A 22,172-nucleotide genomic window follows, 5' to 3' on the forward strand; every position below is an offset into this window, starting at 1 on the left:
CCTCTTCCATAGACACCATTATTCCATCGAGGCAAAGGCTACCTGCAAGACGCCATTGTCAAATGCCGTCGTTATCAGACAGTCTGGGTGTGACACCTACAAAGACCAGTGGGACAAGGCAAAGCACAGTGTACATGACAGATATCGAACGAGAGGAGGCTACGTGTGTATCAGACTTCAATAAGGTTGCTTCCTTCTTAGATTACTGTTACACCCATTGTCTGGATCAAACACTAATTGTTGTTTATTTTTTGAAAATTGACAGGCGGATCTATGGCAGGCAGATAAATGTGAGGAACGCTTAAGTGAACATGGTGACTCAAACATAATAATGATGTTCCACCCAACAAAACTACTGCTTTTAAAGACTTTTCAATAATTATATGAGCTGTATACCTCTTTTCCGTTTTCCTTAAACTATTTTTTACCGAAAAAATTACTATCTTTTTCTGTTAATGCTCATAAAAATCCCTTTAGATGGTTGTCTTAGGTTAACCTGTCTCTGTGTTGATGGAACAGACAAGCATTATTTTCGACTTATATTGCTGTTGATTCCACATTGGGTAGGGCAGAGATGGAACGAAACTTCACGTTAATAGTCATGTTCATTGAGGTGTAAAAGCAAACAAAACTTTGTGTTAGCTTCTTTTTTAAATGTAATTTGAATGCTCATACCCCTCATAAATTAATACATAAAACATAACAATCGTCTTTAACAGTTCTTTAGTTATCAAATTGCCTTTTGGTGAAAGGTTTGATTCATTTGTCAGCTCTCTAAACGTGGATTGGAGAAAATGAGATAAAGTTGACCCATGAAAGTCTACAGATCAATACATTCCATTATAGTACGAAATCAGATACTTTTCTCATGTATCCTCAATTTTCGCCAAAAATATGCTTTTGTTATATCCTGAAGGGGGAAGAGAAAAACGTAGCTTTCGTTAAAGAAAATTAAAATAATGAGGCAACCATTTAAACCACCTTCCTTAAACTTTTTAGTTTCAGGACATGTTATGATTAAATAAAGTGATTTTCTTGTTGATATGGAAGACATTCATTAAAAAAATATGTAGTGTATGAAATGTATGGTTGTTATTTGATTTCAAATTTCTCCTTGTTTTGTGATGAACTGAAACTTTCCAAACCAAAATCCATGGTTTTACAGAAAACAGATTTTAACACCAATCACAGACAGTGTTGAAACTGGATTACCAGTGACTGAGAAATAATTTAACTGCCTAAGTTTCATAATGCAAGCATAAGAAATATTTTGAGGGGCTCCACAATTTCTTCTTGTTAATATAAGAATATGTCATGTTGGCAACATTTTCAACAAGATAACTTCATGTTTTACTGGCCAATGGAGACCAATAATTTTAGATATATTCCAAGATATCTTGTCATTGTGTGAGTATAGAAATATCTGTAATTGAAAATGTGTAAGTCTGTACAAATATTTGTATTTTATAACAAAGTGTTCCTTAAGTATTTGTGTGATCATATTTGTACATTTATATATGTGTAGCTGAAACTTAGAGATATGATGTATTTTTTGTTATATTTTGATGTTTATAGCATATCTAGCTTACCAAAGAACATATTGAGCCAGGTGTGTTTTTGTAACTGGAAAAAGTCCCTTCATTATTTATGTGATTGCATTTTGTGCAGCTATACTTCTCAAAAATAGAAATAAAAGTAATATTTTTGTTATTTTTGGGTGTATACAATGTGGTCAAAATAGTAAAAAGTGTATTTTATATAATAATATGTTGAAGATATACCAGTAAAGTTTAATTTCAGGAAAAATTATGTAATTTTTGTATTATTTACTTAAACTGCATTGAAAAGGAATTTGAAACATTAATATGAACCTGTTCATACATTCCATACTAGTTTTCTCCTTATCCATCAATATCACAACAATTTCTGCATTAGAATCATTTAATTCTAAAAATTCTGTCAGTTGTGTCATATACAAAAAACGCTGTGTGTGTATTAATTACAGATGTAGTTATGCTAGATAACAACAGTAACTGAAATTTTTTTGTAGTAGAGACCACTAGTCACAGGTGGTGAGGAAATCACCATTGCTTATACTGTTTCTGTGGACTGATTGAATACTATACTTTTTTCTATCACAAAACTAAAAATTTTCTTAGGAAGCAGAACTCTGCTGTCATAGAAACAATACAGCACTTTGTTCAAATGGCGCTTTAGAAGATAAACTGATGGTAGGTTAACAACCTTTATTGAAAACATAATTTATAGGCAATTCTCTTGTGGAGGAATCTACATCTTCATGAATGAAAAATATTCCACTCTTTTTTTTTTAAAAAAAAAGGACAATATTTGATAGTTTTCCAATCTACACCTTCATCTAAATCTACGTCTACATAGATACTGCAAAAATTACTGCAAAGTGCGTAACGATAGGGTACCCTGTACCACTACTAGTCATTCCCCTTCCTATTCCACACGCAAATCGAGTGAGAGAAAATCGACTATCTATACGCCTCCATATGAGACCTAATTTTTCGTGTCTTATCTTCGTGGTATACTGGCGCCAGTAGAATCGTTTGGCATTCAGCTTCAAATATTGGTTCTCTAAATATTCTTAAAAGTGTTTCTTGATACGAACGTCACCTTGCAAACAGAAACTCGTATCTGAGTTCTCAAAGCATCTCTGTAACACTTACATGTTGATGAAACCAACTGGTAACAAACCTACTGGTACCAAATCTACTGGCAACAAATATCTGAGCTGCTTCGATGTCTTCCTTCCATCACATCTGGTATGGACCCCTAACACTTGAGTACTACTCCACAGTAGGACGTACCAGCATCCTATGTGCTGTCTCCTTTGCAGGTGAACCAAAAGACACTGATAATACTGTATCCGAACATTACAGGTTTGTTTTTCCTACTCATCATCATTAACTTACATTTTTCAAAATATACAACTAGCTGTAACTAACCAAACAAACTAGAAATTTTGTCTAAGTTGTTTTGCATCTTCCTACAGTCACTCAACTTTGGCATCTTAACACATACCGCAACATCACCAGCAAAGAACCGCAGATAGTTGCCTAACCCTGTCCACCAAATAATTTATGTATATAGAGTACAACCGCGGTCTACAACACTTCCATTGAGCATTCCTGATGATAACTTTGTCTCCAATGAACAATCGCCATCGAGGATAACATACTGGGTTGTATTCCTTAAGAATTCTTCATGTAGATATTCTTCACGGGTTTGCAGCCGGATCATTTCGTCCTCCAGACACAATATTTCGGCGGACCAGCTGGCCGCCATCCTCAGGTGAGTTAATGCTGGTGCACTGCCTCGCCGGAACTGAGTTCCAGCCACAACGACGGAAACCTTTATACACCACAAACCGTTCACCGCGCCTGCGCGAGAAGATAGCGCCTCCTGGCGGTAAGAAGACACGCAGCGCGCCGGTGGAGAAAGACGGCGGAAACGATAAATCGCATCAGGAAGGATCCAGAGATCGAAAAGAAGAACGTTTTTGTTTAATGTCCGACAACATCGGATTCCATATTTTGCTTAGAGGAAAACCTCTATCCCTGTTAATAATATTGCTTGCTAATCTGATTTCAATAGATTCTTTAAGAATACATTCCCAATAGCGAGAAGCAGGAGAGATCAATTGTGTCCTGTCGTACATCATTCTGTGTCCCTCGTTAAGGCAATGTTCCGCCACTGCAGATTTCTCGGGCTGGAGCAACCGAGTGTGCCGATGATGTTCCACACACCGGTCCTTAATCGTTCGAATAGTCTGACCAATGTACTTCTTTCCACAGTGACACGGGATTTCATATACACCGGGTTTCCTTAAACCCAAATTATCCTTAACTGAGCCGAGAAGGGCTCTAGTCTTGGCCACCGGCGTAAAAACACTTTTAATATCATATCTCCTTAGAATTCTTGAAATTTTAGATGATATACTTCCCGCAAAGGGTAAATAAGCAACAGCTACAAAAGTATCCTCTATAGGCTCGCGTGACGGACCAAACTGAAGAGCACGGCATATTTGTTGTTCCGTATATCCATTCTGTTTGAAAACAGTTTTCAAATGGTCAAGTTCTTCTTTCAAATGTTCCTCGTCAGAAATGGCATAAGCTCTTTTTACCAAAGTCCGCAAAACTCCACTACGTTGGTGTGGTGGATGACAGCTGGTCGCATGAAGATAACGGTCAGTATGAGTAGGTTTCCGATACACACTGTGTCCGAAAGTCCCATCGTCCTTTCTTTCAACCAAAACATCAAGAAATGGAAGTTTGCCATCACTTTCAATTTCCATGGTAAACTGAATGCTCAGATGTAGACAATTAAAGTGATCCAAAAAACGATTCAAGGCATCAATTGCATGCGGCCAAACCATAAAAATGTCATCAACATATCTGAAAAAACACTTAGGTTTAAGAAACGAAGTTTTGAGTGCCATGTCCTCAAAGTCTTCCATAAAAAGGTTAGCGACTATGGGGGAGAGGGGACTCCCCATAGCCACTCCGTCAGTTTGCTCAAAATATACATCATTAAAAAGGAAATACGTCGAAGTCAACACATGACGACATAACTTGGTGGTTTCTTCATCTAATTTCTAATTTCTCACTGATTTCAAGAATTCTAAGGAGATATGATATTAAAAGTGTTTTTACGCCGGTGGCCAAGACTAGAGCCCTTCTCGGCTCAGTTAAGGATAATTTGGGTTTAAGGAAACCCGGTGTATATGAAATCCCGTGTCACTGTGGAAAGAAGTACATTGGTCAGACTATTCGAACGATTAAGGACCGGTGTGTGGAACATCATCGGCACACTCGGTTGCTCCAGCCCGAGAAATCTGCAGTGGCGGAACATTGCCTTAACGAGGGACACAGAATGATGTACGACAGGACACAATTGATCTCTCCTGCTTCTCGCTATTGGGAATGTATTCTTAAAGAATCTATTGAAATCAGATTAGCAAGCAATATTATTAACAGGGATAGAGGTTTTCCTCTAAGCAAAATATGGAATCCGATGTTGTCGGACATTAAACAAAAACGTTCTTCTTTTCGATCTCTGGATCCTTCCTGATGCGATTTATCGTTTCCGCCGTCTTTCTCCACCGGCGCGCTGCGTGTCTTCTTACCGCCAGGAGGCGCTATCTTCTCGCGCAGGCGCGGTGAACGGTTTGTGGTGTATAAAGGTTTCCGTCGTTGTGGCTGGAACTCAGTTCCGGCGAGGCAGTGCACCAGCATTAACTCACCTGAGGATGGCGGCCAGCTGGTCCGCCGAAATATTGTGTCTGGAGGACGAAATGATCCGGCTGCAAACCCGTGAAGAATATCAGCAGTTATTACGCCGGGAAAGTCTACGAAATCAAATTCTTCATGTAGCTCATACACCCTCATATACCTATGTACTTATTTATACGCTCGTATCTTCATTAACAGCCTGCTGTGTGGCACCATGTCAACGCCTTCCGGAAATCTGGAAATATGGTATCGGCCTGTAGCCCTTCTTATTAAGTAATTCCAGCATATCATGTGAAAAAAGGGAACGTTTGGTGAATAATATTCCATAACGGATCACAGTGTAATATTTTCACTCAGTATTTCAAATCACCAGTTCCTTTTTCTTTAGTATGAAAGATGTAAATTAATTTTTAAGTCTCAATGTGTTTTTTACTGCCAGGATTGTTGATCTCTACTTTTGCCCTTACTCCGCCACTCAATTTTTCACTCATTCCTGGATCTACAGACATGTAGGAATTAACTTACACCTGACACATTTCTTTACATTTCCTTTGGAATGGACACGTACATGCATTAAGTGACTTCAGCAAAATGACATTAAAATGTGCCCTTTTCACAGAAGACTTTGACCAATGAATAATTTCTAACTATGGTTTAACTAAAATATTCAAGAGTTGAAGATTCTTTAATCGCCTAATGGAAAATGAATAGGGGCATGAATGAATCAATGGGTGATAGAAAATCATAATGAAGCATGGCAGCTTCCTTTCATAATTCGTAGTGTAGATGCAATCTCCATTACAGGCCTGTCATGTACTATGAAGATGTGTAGACACACAATGATACCACAAAATACAAAAGTCACTTAGAACTAATATTGAACAATACGAAGAATGGTAGTCTCATCACTGCTGACATACCTTACAGACTGTAAGGGCATGTAAAAAGTTCAAAACATTACTGCTGGTAGCAGTTGCTTTCAGTTTGACTAATAGTTTCTCTAAAAGCAAAATTCACTGTAGACTTCAGGCTCTGATTGAGTACACTTTCAAGAATGAATATAAGGGCATGTATACAGTCCTAATTTTGTACCAAATTGATAAATGAAAGGAAATAAACCGAAGATGGTATATCGAATGCCCTAATTAAAATAAATAATTCATTGTGTAGCGACCAACCAACTGAAATTTACACTTTTCTCATAATGGACAACATGGAAACAGATCTACACTATTTGAGAAACTAGAACAAAAGGAACTTTCACATAGACCAGAACACTTCATAAAATTTTAAATCAGTGTGATACAACAAAAGCAGTACGTCAACTTCGCAGATGGACATGTGACATACCGATGCTATTTCGGGAATAGAGACAACATATAGCTCTTTGAATAACAGACTTTAAGTCAGAGACTAAAAGTACATCTATTGACTTGAAAGTGTTGCAAAGAAAATATTACGACAAGCTGCTAGAGTGAGGCACAGACTAAGTGTCTTAGATCTAACGTAAAATTATTAATTTTAAAGGTACTATTAAAAAAAGTTTCTTTCATCACACTCCCTTCGAATTTTGTCAGAGTTGAAATATTGTTTTGCAGACTGGTTATCAGCTAAAATTCCAAAAATGGTCTCCTAACCTCCCACATGTGTATAAAATAATGAAAATATTTTTATGCGATGTACAACATCCTGTAACAGACTTGTGGACTAATAGCCACTGATATCGCCATGAGTCCCTATGAACCACCAAAATTACTTACGATAAATCTTTCGTTACTAAACAATATCCTCTAAACATGGCAAAAATAGGTTGGGGCCTCTGTCAATCAGTGTATTTCTCGAGGAAATCATTGAGATGAAGATGTTATTCCTGCACATATTAGTTAATGACTTCAAATAATTGCCTTCTTATTATACATTAATATGATTGCTCAGAAAAAAGTATAGCACAAAATAAACATTGCTTCGGTTATAGAAAGGACGCATTACCTTCACATTCAAGCGTTCTACAAGGTGGATGAACGTAAGGAACGTGTGAGTCGTCCCTGAAAGACAAGGGTGGATAACAAAAAGACATGAAAATACTTCCCTGAAAGAGGAATGAATTTCTTATAAAAATTACATTTTTTTTCTGAGAGAGAATACTTATATCAACATATGAGAACTATTATGTAAGAAGAATAGTTGTCCTCCTTGATACACTACCTAATCACAACATATCCTAACATGCAAATTTTCTTTTAGCAATTTACTGGCTACAGAGTAGAAGTATATTATTTTGTTCATATAGCTGATAGCATCGTTTTCACACACAACGATACACAGATGGGGTCTAAGGGGGTGTTTATAAAATAAAATATGTCTCCAACTGTAGTTGTGTAAGCAGGTGGCATTACATAGGGCAAGACAAACTTTTTGTTGAAGTTGACAAGGAATACTTTACTGTAGAGGTCACAGACAGATTTGTATCTGTGACTAGAATTCTAAATGATGTCTTCTTTATCCATGGCAATGCAGTGCAGGTTACGCTTCACTGGTAGTCTGCATAACCTTTTGGCAACTAATACCTCACTCTGCCTCAAAGGTGTCTTCAGCATTAGTCCTGCTTGAGTACCATTCTGCTAGGTTGTGTGGTATGCGAAAGCAGTCCTCCATATTGTTCAAGATGCCACATTAGTCATATTTCAACCTCATCAAGTAGAAAGATGCTTCACAACAGCCCACCATTTGTCTTGATGATGATAGCATCATTCAGAATTTCGTCCATCTTCACATGTGCCCCTATGTTAGCTCCCCTTCTCAACTCTTAGATATGAAATTATTTCCATAGTGAATTACTGCAGGATTTAGCAGAAGTACATATTCATTATGGATAATTACATTTCACACAGAAAAATGTAAAATTATAAATGATGGAAGTGGTGTAGCACCACACTCTCAATGCACATAAAAATGCTTCTTTAACATGGGAAACCAATAGTAGGCAAACAACTCATATATTACAAAATAATTAAATGCATATCAATATATAATTCAACATAGAAAATCTCTACTGCAACAAGGAGAAAAAATGTTCCACATTAAACAAATCAAACATTAACAAATAATGTAATTCGTGTCAGTGGACACATGATTGTGCACTCTACATTTATGTAGGCATTTTTCACAAAAAGAATTTGAAAGTGGTGTCATGAATATAGTTCATGTTATGATAAACAACGCAACGTTTCTCTCTAAACAACACCTGACAAGATAAAATGGTCATCAGTGCAAAATATTAAGCTCACCCTAATCACCTAAGTGACATCACATATAGCTGAGTATAATACCAGACAAGATGAAATACTGTCAAATACTTTGTCTGTGACTAGAAAATGACAAAGAAGATTAAATAATTCATGTGCACAACTTCATTCATCTACATCTACATCTGCATCCATACTCCGCAAGCCACCTGACGGTGTGTGGTGGAGCAACAAAATCTAACGTAAGACATCATATTAAGTTCCATATTCACAAGTTCAGTACCTGTAACTAAAGCAACATAATGTAAGATGTTTCTGAGAAAAATGAAGAAATATGAATTTGGCCACAGAAAGTAATCAAAAGTAATCATACAATAGTCACCAGAGTAGCTCAACTAATGAGAAAATATTATTACAGGGTAAGTATAAAAATGTGTAAACGTTGCAATACAGACCACCAAGGCACCGCCAATAAAATTATAATAGTAGCATTAAAATACACTCGTTTTTGAACAAAAACAAAAACTCATCACTCTACTGACATGGTTCACAGTATGGCATGCACTGAATTAGTGGCACAGAAGAAAGAAGAAAATTATAGCAAGATATTTATCATATTAGTCATCAATCATAGCACACATTTTCCATTCTAACACAATATTGTATAAAACAACTGAACTTCAAAAAGGAATATGCAAATTGGAGTCTATCATATTTTATTAGCAAAATATGTACTTAGTTACTTATAGAATATTTATGTTCACTCATCAACATATAGGAAGAAGGAAACATGTCTGAGTCCTAGCTTCTGACCACAATTCATCTCCATATATATTCTTACTTAATCATTCTTTTGCTGACTAAACTTCTGTTTCCGTTATTTCTCTGCATCTTTTTGTAATAAAAATACATTCGGCTCTCATATTCTGTAAAATTTAATGTAATTTAGTTTCTCTCTTTCTTAAATGATAAGAGGAATGCCTCATTGCTACTCGACGAATAGTGTCTGCTTAATTCGTTTAAACAACTGGCTGGAGTGTTCATAGCACCAGCAAAATGCGTTAACATCCTCACTATAGACTATCGACCTCTTCTTGCAGGCACTGTAAAGATGACATTTTGAGTTGCAGACAGTAACAACGAAAATACAGTTACACATTTAGGTGTTGGCGGAGGCCTCCATTCTTTGTGATGAAGATTTTTGGTGAAACCAGTCCACAGGTAACACAAGATCTGTTTTACATTGACATATGATAGAATAGGAATACGGAAGTACACAGAAAATAGCAGGTGATATGTGTACTGTGACAGCTGCAGTGAACTTATTTTCGCTACCAACATCATATATAGACGGTCAATATGTGCACCTGAGGGTTAATATAGTACCCTCGTATTACATCATGTTTACATTCATCCCCTGAGTCTATTCATACTGGCTCATTATTCACTGAACTGATAAAATCTCCCCTACATTTCGTATTTATGTCACGTGGACCAAGAAACAATCACCTGCAAACTGAAAACTACCTTGTCATCATGCAAGAGCAGAACCATAACTTCTTTCAGACAACTGTGTAATTATAAAAAAATTTAAGAAAATTTAAACTCGCAAAATCTCAGTTCACACACACACATTTCTTGTAGAGGAACTGCTCTCTACTGCATAAGACAGGCACTAGAACTATACTTCATTATCAAAGGAAATAATAAAACATCTACAGTGGGTTTTATACTACTGGCATAAATCTTCCTACCCTATTAACACCATGCATTAAATGTCTCTGTGCAGAAAAAATCCACTCAGGACCACATGTCACACATCCAGACTCAAAAGAAGCAAATACAAGTCAACATCTTGTGTCAGTTCACTATATCATATAATATCCAGATAAACCCACAACACTACATCATTATTGTCATCAAAACCACATGAGCAGACATGTTCGGCAACTCAATCCTACAGCTATCATACAGAATAACACAATATACATATCAAACCAGATGTGACCCTCAAAGAAGAAATTGTATGAAGCATTTAGAAAATTAACTCATCAGTAAATAGGACAATTGTGATAAAATGTGCAACAAATATGGTAAGCGCATTCCTAATCAAGTCACAAAGCTTCAAAAGAGGTCATGTCCATTCTTAAGTGTGAAACAATACTGTTTCCGTTGCCAGATGGGTGTGAGGTAGTCATTTATTTTATTTATTGTGGTGAAACCAAGAGAAATGGTACCATCATGTGTTTGGGGTTGATGTAAGAGATTTCCAAGATACACTGTTTTAGTTCATGTAGTACTAAAGGTAAGAATTTTGGAAGCCATTTGGAAAGAAGTGACGTGTAAAGGTTACAGGATACACACTACGTCAGGAGCAGACTTCAGTCTAAGGAATATTTAATTTATTCTACATCCTGGAGTATCTCCTCTCTATGCTCCTACTGGAGTGAAAAATACATTTAATCTAATCTTGTGACAGCATACATGAAATCACTTTCATTTTCAATAAAAGGAACCTACTTATTTACTTATCAACTGTTGAGATTTAGTAATGTCTCTGATAGGTTATGTCTGGTTCATATCACTCCTCTAAAACCATATTAACACATAAATCGTGCTGAATATTTGTTGCAACCAATTGTGACTCAGATCCATGTCTGTACTCGTATCTAATTTATACTGTGTGATCAACAAGTTCAGCCACATGTTCCAACTGAACAGCTGAGACCTTCTCTGAATTAGCATCACTGGCTGGCGTTGTACCATCTGAGCAGATCTGCACACATGATTGTTTTTCAGTGGCAGGAGGGATCCAAATCGGAAAGCTAATTTTACCTAGTATGATTTTTTCAGTCTGATTTAACACAGAGTCGATCAAACCTTTTAATAGATAACACATGCAGGGAAAAACTGATTTGCTGTTTTCATTCGAGCTGAAGCCTCATATAGTTTCATGAATATTCTTCTGCTGTTTTCATCAACACAAAATCAATGGAACACTTTGACATACACATAGCCTTAGACAGACAAACACATAAAATATGTAAAATTATGAAAATCTTAAATCCATTAAATACATTTTTACAGAAACAAATTCAAAGAAAATAACACAGTTATTCATGATACATAAACAGATAATTATATCTTAGCAGTCTTTTCTAAACCTGAAAGAGAATTTCACACATCATGACAATTACATTTTTACCCACTTGGTTGTAGCCGCTTTGGCTGGCGTTCTACACTTTCAATCACAAGGGTAGAGGAGGGGAAGCTGCTATGGAGTGCATCCATCACGTTCACTCCAAATTGCACAGCGTTGTTACATATAAATCCATGGTGCGGAAGACTAAGGGAATGCCTGATCAAATCCCCTCTCCCCACTAGCCACTGGGCTAGTAATGCACCACTTTAAGCTATCGAATAAATCATTGCTACCTTTGCTGATGGCTGATGAAGCTCTCAATTTAAATGTGCAATCTGCACACAGGTAAGTAATCATAATAAAAGTCTGACGTAGCTAAGTCAAATATTTTAGAAGAGAATTAATTTAATTACACTACACGTAGTAGACAAGCTCTGAACTTGCCCTTTGGAGATACGCTATCGCTATAGTTTTATAGTTATTCAGTTGAAACTTCTCACATCTTTATGATTATAGTGGATTTCACTTCTACTTAAATTTAAACATCCTAGCTTTATTTATTCGCCTACTTAATATTTCCTGCTTCCTTAATTTTTAAGACAAAAACCAGAAAATCATGAAATTTTAATTTCTAAGATCCAGTATACTGTTTCTACTAAATTATTATGAAAAATGAATCCAAATATAAATTTTTAAGTTTCTAGCTCTTTTCTTTTGTGCCAATGATTTTTACAGAAAAACATCCAAATTTCGAAAATGGTTAAAGTTATTCAACTGATATTCAACACATATTGATTTAGTATTACTCCCGACATGCTAGAAACGTTTCAGGTTATTTACTTGATTTTTAAAGTAATGCGCAACATTTATGACAATGACAATGGAAAGACTGATGTGGATTCTATACGGTGTGCGTAGGCTGCTTCCCTACATGTGCTTTAATAGTCAGCTGTGCTACTGCACTGACAAGTTCATCAGTCTTCGTCGTATTCTTTTACAATTCCTCTTCTAATCCTTAAATCTGCATCTCTTTAGTTACCTTGAGTGCTCCCCCCCCAAATCAGAGATCTACAACAATTTAACAATTTCCATGACTAGTTGCTTGGCCTTTAATCTTATTCAGACCTTTTTGATTAGGAACAGCATCTAAAACATCAGAAAACACTGTCTTGTCTTTTATATGATCCTCTCTCAAGACACTCACTCTCCTTTCAATGACTTATTATGATTTTCAACAGCTTTCTCAATTTAATTTTACTCTTGTTCTGCTACAAGCTTATTCTACACAGTAGAGATTTTTCTGTCATATTCAGATCGAAACTGTCCAGTCATCTGATTTGTGGGTACATCAAATCTGTTCGAAATGTCCTCTTCAAAACTGTCAAATTTACCTTACAATTTTGAATTTCTTCCTTTCATTTGCTTTTGTTAGCTCTGCTTTGCTCCTGTGCCTTACTGTACATATTTTTCACGTTTGTTAATCATTTATCTGATTCTTCTTGGCCAGTCCTTAATTGTTCTTTTAATTCCTCTGTATAGCTTTCTGTTCTGTCTATCTAACCTCGAACTGTTTACATATCTTCTCACTGAGTTCTTTGCATCAACGTTATTTACCTTCTTTATAGAGGTCAGTATCACATTGATTATGTTGTGATCAAGAATGTTTTGAGGACTTTAGAAAACATTCGGCTGTTCCATTTGAACTTCATAGGTAGTAAGAGTTACAGAATTAATTCGTAACACTTCAACCCTGTTAGTGAATTCCAGTGGTATAACCACTCCCTAGTCACCTGTCTCTCCATTTACTTAACACAACTTGCTTCCTAAGTCAATACTGCAGAATTACAAAAACACTTTTCTCCTGACAATCGAAATCCCACTGTATTCAACAAGCAGAATGTCCTCACAGTGTTCAATTAAAGTAGAAAATAATCACTGGAACCAGACTGGGTCACAGACCTCTATTTTTCATTCCTATCTATACTTCTTCCCATGCTGTTACTTTTTGTGTCCCTGTGATTTCCAACACTTCTCTCTGTTTTGTAATACACGTTGAGGTAGACAAAGCAATAAACAAACTCTCTTGGTAATACCACACTGAACTTCACACAAATAGAGGAATTATTAAGTAAATGAGAATGGAGAAACAATCTTCCACTGTACCACCATATATCTGTGTAGCATCTCAAAGGCAGAAATATAAATTAACAAAATCCATTGTTGTTCCTTAATATCAACTGAATGGTTAAGAAACAAGTGTGATTTCTGACAAATAAAAATAAACAAAGTTTCCACAAATACACATGAAAGGTAGAATACCAATTCAGCAGAACCTTAGTATTAAAAGCTAGAAGTTGGCAGTCAGTACAAGTAGTATGTGGCACGCTAAGTTTCAATAACCAATGTGCAACAGTTGCCATCACAATTTTCAAAGTTGATGTGTATGCTGCCTACAAAAAAATAAATAAAGCTCAATCAACAAGAACATTAATTATAATATGTGTAGCATTCATAAGATATGTGAAAATGAATATACACTCCATTCTAGAGGATTCACATTCAAGAATTACAAGATGAAGGGGCCTGAAAAGAGGGGTTTGTGGACCACTTTCTGACATTACTCAAAGTATAACACCTCACTTCTGGTAAATACAACTGTGGAGGTGACAAAGCTTCAACTATCTTTTCACTGTTCAGAGCCATCTTTTGCAGTTACTTTTAAGAACTTTCATACTGAACTTTACTAAAGATATTGAAATCACCAACAAGCTACAGATATACTGCATATCCACATGAATAGTCTAGTGTACAGACACAGTCCCAGTTAACCAGAAATGACGTTTCTAACCAGGGTCCCACACATTGAAACCCGCTTAATGTTTCATCAAATAGAATCAAGAAAGAATAATTTCCTCGCAGGGACTTAGATTCAATACACACCACTACACAACACTGCTGACAACAAATTAACATTCAAGTCCTACCCAAAACGGCAAGAAATATCATTTCAGCACAAAATTAAATTAATGTTCATTGCACAAGATCAGAAAGTATTACAGAGCATCAACTGAATATTCCAAAGGATAGTTGGCCACATAAAATAAAACTTTTTTTTATTTGACTGCCCACACAGCACGAACCGTAAATTATGGTAAGCTCCTGAAGCTGTTCAATCTTCACTAATATTACAGTTACAAAGAACAGCCATATGTACCCTGAATTCCACTTAAACGGGAAAATGATCCCTAAAATCAACAACATGAAACATTAAACCAGATTCTGATCAATGAGTACCACTCCAGGTTCCTATTACGGCGAAAGCACAACAAAAACTACTTATTGCAATTAATCTCAAAAAGAAAAATTATAAAACATGGCAATAAAATTTTTTTTACACTTCCGTGTTACTACAGACGAGCCTATTTTAGAAAATCGCTCTAACATCTTCTACTAAAGTATCAACTCAAAAAGTTTGAATTTATCCAGATAATATGTACCCTGAAATCCACTGGTAACATTAAGACACTTCTATACCACACAGAACTGTCCCCCAAAAAAGGCATAGAAAATTTAGATTTACAGTGAGCCATGTAGATTCATCTAATCATGTGTAAATGTAGCATGTCTCTCAATATGCTTCCACCAAATATCAAAAGCAACGAAATGAAGTTGTCCATGGGGCAAGATTCACACTCAGAACTAAGGAACCCCTGTTGAAGATCGTTATTCGGTTTGGCCACACAACATAACTGACACCGAGATCAGTATACGGCCAACTCAGATGCTTCTTTATATTCTGCGAGGTCTTATAGGTTCCTAAATTCGCACCAATCAACGAATTGTGAAAATATTGCAAAAGCGGGCGTATTAGGGTGCTTGATAAACAGATCTTAAGCCCCTTGGTACGTCCCAACCTTTTACACAAAATACCCCTCCTGTCAACACATTCTTCCGAATGCTTACCCGCCGAAAGCCGTTTCTTAACCGGTCCCAGAGTGGGGTTCTGATCCTGATGGTTGGCACTGTCACTAAACAAATGAGGAATATCACCTAACACGACGCAACTGAGATTGCGTTCCAGAGCTTCTTGGGCGTTGTCAGTACATGGTTGTTCAGTAAACATACGGCAAAGAACGTCCACGAGCGCTTTCTCAGTGCCTCTAATGCGCTTCACCTAGAATTGAAACGCCCAAATTCGTACTGCCCACCTGGCGATACGGTCAGTTTTACGCCGCCTGTTTAGTACCCAGCTCAATGCTTGATTGTCGGTTTCTAGCTGAAATACTCTATACTCGAGATAAAAGCGATACTTCTCCAGAGGGAACAAGACGGCCAATGCCTCACATTGGTAAACGGAATATTTAAGTTCTGCACTGGTTAACCGACGAGACGCGTACGCTAATGGCTGCCTTTGACCCTCGGACTCCTGTAAGGGAACGGCCGAAATTCCCGCATTAGATGCGTCGGTTTGTACAATAAATTTTTCATTAAAATCAGGCACTCTGAGAACTGGAGCGTTGGCTATAGCTTCCTTAATGTGCTCAAACGCGGTCTCTTGGGCAGGCCCCCATTCAAAACACACCCCTTTTCGACGCAATTCATTTAAAGGAGCCGCCAACGGAGCAAAATTAGGGACAAAACGTCTAAAATAATTCCCAATGCCTATGAATCTAACAATCCCGCATTTATCAGCAGGCGGCGGGAGAGCTCTCAATGCCTTAGTCCGCTCCTAGTCAATGCGGACGCTCTCACCCGATACTAAGTGACCTTAGAAGGATACCTGGTGCCTCGCTAATGTCACCTCACTGGCTTTAACAGTCAAACCGGCCCCTTGTAACCTATTAGACTTGCTGGATATTAAAAGGAAGGTCAGCGTTGGTCGTAATATTGATGTTTTAATTATAGCAGGATCGATTTTCGATCACGTAGTGATCATCTTCGGTGCTGTACTCATTAAACTCAGACACTGGTATCAAGTTATCAATAACCAAAACTGAGAAGCGATCACAATAACTCAATTGTGATCGCTTCTCAGTTTTGGTTATTGAGACCAGTGTCTGAGTTTAATGAGTACAGCACCGAAGATGATCACTACTTGATCGAAAATCGATTCTGCTATAAATAAAACATCAATATTACGACCAACGCTGAGCTTCCTTTTAATTTAACATATATGGTCGTGGTGCACACAGTACCCCATGGAGTCGCCAATCTTGCTGGATATGTTCCAAATGCTCCTGAAATGAACGGCCATAAATCACCAAGTCGTCCAAATAATTAAAAACACAGACTAATTTCAAGTATCCAAGAATTTTGTCCAGAAAACGAGTGAGAAAGGCTGCGCCAGTAGCCAAACCAAAGGGAACCCTGTTAAACAGATTCCAATCAGTACAAAATGCTGTAACGTGTTTACATTCTTCGGCTAAGGGAATCTGATAATAGGCATGACTCAGATCTAGCACGGTGAACCAGTTAGCTCCGGCAAACCAAGTAAAAGAGTTATGAAGATCAGGTAAAAAGACTGATTCGATGACAACCTTGGTGTTCAGGTGGCGGTGTTCCACAACAAGCTGAAAATATCGCCCTTGGTCCTTAGGAACAAGGAACACGGGAAAGCATAAGCAGATGTAGAAGGCCTAATAACACCTTGCTCGAGCATTTTAGAGATATTTCCTCTTAGTATCTATATCTTAGGCGGTGAGAGACGACATAGGGACTGGCTGACTGGAATACGGTCAGATAGATGAATAAGGTATTCAAGAACATTAGTAAGCCCCAGTTTATCACAGAGAAGCTCGGAGAACCTCTGCAACAAATACCCTAGTTCAAAGGCGTGCTGTGAAGTCAGGTGAGTAGGATCAAACTCATTAACCTTAGCATCAACAGCAAGCATGCCGGCATTTCGATGCACCTTACGCTTAGCACTTTCACAGAACCCAAATTTCTGAGCAGAAGCACCCTTAAAGAAGAAGGTGTACCCGGAATAATCAAAGACAAGACTAATTTCACTGATAAAATTACATTCAAAAACCAAATCGACCGGCAGCTTCTTAACCAAGGCGAAAGACAAGGGCCAGGGGAATTCCCCAACCGAGATACTCCCTCGGACCCAACCAAGCCGAGGCAACACCTGCCCATTGGCAATCCGACATCTCTGCACCGAAGAAGGGACCGACTGAAGTCTCGTTAGATGACCAAATTCAAGACGTCATTACAAGCTCAACAATGTAAAGAAGCTACTCGAATCCAAAAGGCCACAAATAGGTTCGCCACCCACTCTAGAACAAATATAAGGCTGGGGAGGTGATGATCGAGCAACGACACGGTCACACCAAGGTTTATCCCATGGTAGCTGCCCAGCACGGCGTCGTTTATAGTCTCTGGGTGTGCGTGGTTGAACGAAAGAACGAACTAAATGACCTCTTCGACCGCACCTGAAGCAACGCCGCGGTTCTTTTTTAGCAAACTCAGTCGAAGTAGATAATCCGGAGTTGCCTTGATAACGCCCGCGGGCTGAAGCTTAACTTCACGGCATGGATCGTCCGCGAGCGGTAACGCAGATATCGCTACAACGGCTGCACGAAGCTCTTCCCAGGTGGAGAGACGACCACGAAAAACAAATTGCGACTTATCTGCCGCTCACATTCCCCTCAGGACAACAGAAACTAACTCCAGTTCTGGCAAATCGACTAACAAGGCCAGTCAGGCCGTCTTGATTCTACCCACATATTGATGTAACTCCTCCTTATCTAGCTGCATGTGCCAAAAATAGTGACACCAGAGCGGTTTGCGAACTCCCATGGTCAATCTTTCGTTAATTAGAAGCTCTCTCAAGCGCTGCAAGGAAAACCACTCTGCCGTGGCTCTGGATACGAGCGTCCTCAATTCCCCTGTAGCTAACGGACACAAAAGCGACAATATTCCGTTCACGCCCATCTGCACAGGGAGAAATTATTATCGTAACAAAATAAGAGAAATGGGAGCTCACACGGAAAGACTTAAGTGTTCGTTTCTTCAGCATGCTGTTCGAGAATGGAACGGTAGAGAAATAGTGAGAAAGTGATTCAATGAAGCCTCTGCCAGGCACTTAAGTATGAATTACAGGGTGGACATGTAGGTGCTGATCTTCATATTAACTGTGAGTTCTATTTCGATGAAACCTTCCCCAGTGAGATGTATTTCACTGTGTTTCTGTACTCAGATCAAACGACACCTTTTCTTATAAGATTTTTTTACGAAAACCAGAATAACTTTCCTACTGTTCGCAGTTCAATTGTGCTGTGATGCGATGCTATGCAGCTGTAATTTGGGAAAAGCAGGTACTTTTATTTTATTTTTGAACTACTGACTTTCCCTGTGTCTATATTTATTTCATTTGCAAATATGCTACAATAATTAGATAAAGACAGTTCTCTTTAGTCATTGTCATGTGAAGCTAAATGTTTCGTGAGAGACAGATTCGAGAAAAATGCATTGAAGTATGAATAATTTATATTTTGAGTTCCTGTGGATAAATAATTCGTTATTTTATTCTGTATATTAAAGAATGGATCTGTGATTTTACTGGAGCTAAAACATTTGTTATATGTAATAATTATTATACATGTTTCAGGCTTGTTTTTAACCATTTGTCAAGTAGCACATGTGCATATCAACAACACTTCGGCACTAACCACGTATACGTCAGTAACAGGTTTAGCAAATCGGTGGACATGTACGTAAAGAAGTAATTACTCCATTGATAATCTATAGCATTATCAATCGTAATTGTAATAAATGACTTAACTAATATATAAAATAAGGCAGATTACGTTAAGTGTCACCACTCGTGTTGATGCACACTCTGTACAGAAGCATTGTTGACATGCGTCCGTGAATGTACCACTTGACAGTGGCTTGAAAGCACAAACAGTCCTGTAGTGCATGTCGAAACATGTTTAATTTTGACAAAAAGCTTGCAGCCTCCATGAAACCGTGCTTGTAACATTTTGGCTGACTTCTGGTGAATGTGAAACAGAAAGCCAAAAAAAAAAATTATTCCATGCTAAAGAATTTATTTCGAATTTTATCCTTTCCCCTTTTCTCTTGTTCTTTCATCACAGAGATGTGCCTGAAATAATTAACAATGACCTTGGTCGTGGACAAGTAGTGTTACAGCAAACTTGATTCGCACAGATTATGTTATGCATCATTTACAGCACAACATGGAGTATTTACCCCAGCGGTAATAATTTGACAGAGACATATTTTCCCCTATTTTAAAATAATCATTTCGTGTGTCTGTTCAGTACAAAATTTTGCAAATAATTTTAAATTAACTTCCCAGTGGCCTAAGAATCTGTAATTTTAAAAATAGTATAGAACTGGATGAAAATTAAATATTAACTAGCTTTCTTTCCTGGTGAATGGTGGAGGTAGCTTTTGCGTATTACAGCCAGTTCCGCCTTTGCCTGTTCCAGTTGGCGGGAAGAACGAATGCTGGTAAACTATCATGTGAGCTCAAATTTCTCTAATTTGTACTTTCACTGCCTTTTAGAGAGATATATTAGTTTATTCAGACGAAAAAAAAACTGAAATTAAACAATAATTTACCACTGGTCCCTGTCTTAATCTCATCAAAATGATAAAATTCCTTTGAAAAATATTACGAAGAAAAGACTACGAAGCAGAAAAATATTATTTAAATGAAAATGAATTTCAAATTAGACAAAACCATATAAAACCATTTCTACTAGCTCCATACAGACACCTGACCCCATGCAAATAGTCCTGAAAATTTATGACTGTGAACCTTTAATATTTGTGAAAATACCTGTGAAATTTAAAACGAAAAACCTGGAGTGCATACGGCACATAACTGACGCATTAATAGTTCATCTCCGTGTTATTACATATTGCATGCGAACTACGTTTTTCGTATTAAATCTTGTAAGTGTTTTTATAATCTTAATAATTACAACCAAACATTCTGAGGTCTATCTCCATGGCCTTAAATATCTGTATGGGGCTAGATGAAATGATTTTATACTCTTTAGTCTGTTTAAAAAATGTGGAGTATTAAAAATTCATTTTTATTGAAATAATTATTTGAACTGTGCGTGCCACAACGCACTGAAACCACACTGTAAACAAGTACTAAATTTCCTCACTTGTAAAGGAAATAAACGCTGTGCGCAGGAAGGCATATTTTTCTCATTCACTTGAAAGCAAGCAAGAAGTACCAATATGTACCCGAAAAATGTAATCTTTCAATGTGCACTTTTTCTCCATAAGTACACCACAAAAATTAGTCACCCTAAATGGTAGATATAGTTAAAGTGTGGTCCAGCACTGCGTGAATGATATGCAACATGTCATATTTTTTTCTATTTACCTTGTGAACAGGCACACGAGGTAAAATTACTTCAAAAAATACAAGACACTAATCTGATCGTTATTCCAGATCTGTTCCAAGATGACACTTAATCTTTTCTGAAAATAGAGTATGCTAGTACCGTCTACTTAACGGTCTTGGCGCAGTGGTAACACCGGCTCCCATCAGATCACCGAAGCTATGCATTGTCGAGCTTGGACAGGTGAATGTCCATGTCTGCCCAGCGCTGTTGGCAAGCGGGGTGCACTCAGTCCTTGTGAGGAAAACTGAGCAGCTACGTGATTCCGTAGGCTTTCCCGGCGTAATAAGTCTTGAAAGTCTCTTCGGATTTGCTGCCGGATCCTAAAATCAACTTGACTCTATATTTCGGCGATCCACCTTCTAAGATTAGGGCTCTGCTCGGCTCTGTGAAGGATGATTTGGGACTTAAGAAACCCGGGGTGTACAAAATCCTGTGTCAATGTGGGAAAGCTTACGTTGGCCGTTCTATTCGTACAATGAATGACAGGTGTGTGGAACACTGCCGTCACACGAGGGTACAACAGCTGGAAAAATCGGCCGTAGCAGAACACTGCCTAAATGAGGGACAGTGTTGTGATTGCCAACATTTCCGGTTTTTGGAATAGTGTCTATAAAGAGGCGATTGAAATTAGGTTGGCTGATAATTTAATCAACAGAGCAATGGGTTTCCTCTTAGCAAAGCGTGGAATCCTGTATTATCTCACATCAAAATTGAACATTCTTCGGTGTAGCCTTCATTGCGATATATCGTTGCCAGCAGTGTTTCACTAAGGGTAGCGCCACCTCCTGTTTTGGAAAGCAGAAACCGTGATGGGCGGCGCATGCGCTGTCTACTGAAGGGTGGACTATATAGGACGTCGAATTGCAATCTTGCGTCTCTCCCCTCCCCCACGAGGATCCTGTACGATCTCATTCCTTTCCCCCACCTCCTCCTTTTCCTTGAAAGGATACGTATCCTGTACACCTCCCGCAAACTCGACCCTCCTCACCCGCTTGTCTCGCTCATCCTCTCCCACCCCCGCCCGCTGCCGCACCTGTATTCCCACGTCCCACCCGGTCTCCATCTCTCCACCCTCCTTATCCTCTCCCAAGGTTTCTTCCGGCAGCTCCCCCTCCCTGATGATGTCCTC

This window comes from Schistocerca gregaria, chromosome 4, assembly GCF_023897955.1.
Source record: "Schistocerca gregaria isolate iqSchGreg1 chromosome 4, iqSchGreg1.2, whole genome shotgun sequence".
NCBI classification, from domain to species: domain Eukaryota; kingdom Metazoa; phylum Arthropoda; class Insecta; order Orthoptera; family Acrididae; genus Schistocerca; species Schistocerca gregaria.